Source organism: Rhamphochromis longiceps, linkage group LG6 (genome assembly GCF_057381845.1).
Source record: "Rhamphochromis longiceps isolate RC_006_pf linkage group LG6, R_longiceps_female_GT1.1, whole genome shotgun sequence".
NCBI lineage: Eukaryota > Metazoa > Chordata > Actinopteri > Cichliformes > Cichlidae > Rhamphochromis > Rhamphochromis longiceps.
In genome coordinates, this window is record NC_140562.1 from 909349 (window position 1) to 911871 (window position 2523).

Sequence of the window (2523 nt, forward strand, 5' to 3'; positions counted from 1 at the left end):
ACAGCAGGTGTGTTCGGGGAACCGGATTAGCGAGCTCAAGGTTAGCGCGATGATTTGATCTTGGATGTGTCATTTGATCTTGGATGTAGTAAGCGACGTACGAAGAACGGGCCCCAGGTCACATTTGGAGTTGGGCCACAGCTCTGCACAGTGGCTGCCAAATGGTCGTCTTCTATTGTGAAATTCAGCACAGCAGAGAAGAAATAGCACATTATGACACAGTATGATGGAAAGGCAAATAAGAAAAGTGTGTAAATTAATAGATTCAACTCATGTTTTACTTTACATTTTGACAGCATGACTGCTCTTCCCTTCCATCAAGTACATTTTTCCACTTCTAGAATCCCTAGAAGCCAGAAACACAAAACAAGGCTACGTCCACACGTACACGGGTGTTTTTGAAAACGGAGATTTTCCGTTTTCGTTTTTTTTAAAAATCCCGTCCACACGTAAAAGCCAAAGACGAAGGAAAACGCTGCTAGGAACATGCCAAAGCAGCAGATGGCGCTATATTCCTATCCATGTAGAAATGTTGGCCAATCAGAAGTCAGCCTGGGTGGGAAAGAGTAAACAAAGATGGCGCATAGAAGCAGAACTGAGTCCTATGTGTGGAGTGACAGTAACTGTGTAAGCATTTAAACACTGCAGAGAGTAAAATGAACAGTAATGGTATTTTGTGTAAGTCCGCCATTGTAGAAATTCATTTCACCGAAACAATAACCTGGCGCACAGTGTGACGTCAAAAAATGCGCACACCTTTGACGCTGCGTTTTCTCCGTTTTTCTCGTCCACACGTAAACGCAAAAACTGAGTTTTCAAAAATATCCACCCTGGCCGGAGTTTTTAAAAATCTCCGTTTTCAGTGACCGAAAACGCCGTTTACGTGTGGACGAAAGGTGCGAACGCATAGAAAAATCTGCGTTTTCAAAAATACCCGGGTACGTGTGGACGTAGCCCAAGATACTGCTGTTATTATTAAATAGTTTCAATTTGTTTCTTAGTTTATTTGTGATTTAAATTTTCACCTTTCATCTTTATGCTTAGTTTGTTCTGGTTACTTTGAATTTTGTAGCCTCGAGCTTATTTCTCAGACTATCTCCTTTTGTAATTTGTAAAAATAGTTCAGTGAGTTTATTTTCCTCCATTGTCCTGCGTTCTGTGTCACGTCTGTGTTTCTGTTCTTGCACACCAAGTTACTTATTGTGTTAGTCTGTTGTCTCTTGTGGTTTTTATTTAGTTTTACGTCGCTTGTCTCGTTTTCTTATTTAGGTTCAGCTGCCCTCCCAGGTGTCTCCTGTTTGTCCTGAGCTCCTTGTGTATTTACTCCCTCAGTTTGTCTTAATTGGTTGCTGTGTCCTCCCTCTCTGTATTGTTTCCTTCCTCAGTGTTTCCCTGGTTTTGCTAGTATCCAGTTTCCCTGCTGCTGCCCTGCCACTGTGTTTTTGTATTTTTTGCTACTGCATTGAAGCTGATCTTTGAGTTCATCCTTTGTCTCCTGAGTTCTGCATTTGGGTCCATATTTGAAATATATTCGAAAAACTAACTCTGTAGGTGCTCACACGCCACTGCACGCTCATGCATGTGTGGGAAAGAAAGAGAAAGAGAGAAATACTGCTACAAGCTAGTTCAGAAATCAGAAATCAGAAAGGGTTTTATTGCCAAATGTTGAGCAGGTTTACAACATTAGGAAATTGCTGCGGTGCTTCAGTGCAAACATACTGTTATAAATTACGTTTAAATAGACATGAAAATAAAAATAAGAGTAAGAATTAAAAGTGCTAAGTAGATAGATATATACATGATATATACATGAGTGCAGGTGGTGATCAGTGCCAAACATGGAATGATGCAGTGAACACAGCGTAGGGTCATGTGTTAGTGGTGGGAACAGTCATACGGTTATTGTTCATGTGTCCGACAGCAGAGGGGAAGAAACTGTTCTTATGGCGAGAGGTTTTGGTGCGAATGGACCGGAGCCTCCTGCCTGAGGGGAGCAGGTCAAACAGACTGTGTCCAGGGTGAGAAGGGTCAGCTGTGATCCGAGCTGCACGCCCCAGTGTCCTGGAGGTGTACAGGTCCTGCAGAGATGGGAGTCTGCAGCCAATCACCTTCTCAGCAGAGCGCACAACACGCTGCAGTCTCTGTTTGTCCCTGATAGTGGCTCCAGCGTACCACACGGTGATGGAGGAGGTGAGGATGGACTCGATGATTGCAGTGTAGAATTGCGTCATCGTCCGTGTTGGCAGGTTGAATTTCTTCAGCTGCCTCAGGAAGTACATCCTCTGCTGGGCTTTCTTAATGACGGAGGTGATGGTGGGCTCCCACTTCAGGTCCTGGGTGATGGTGGTGGTAGTTGTGATAAATGGTAGTTTAAATTGTGTCCAGGTAATGAACCATTAAATCTCCTCTTGCACCATCTGAATCTCTCTGCAATCACATCACATAGTATGCATATTTTAATTTATACAGCCAAATATCACAAATCTGACCTTAAGGTCTTTGCCACCTGGACACACACACACC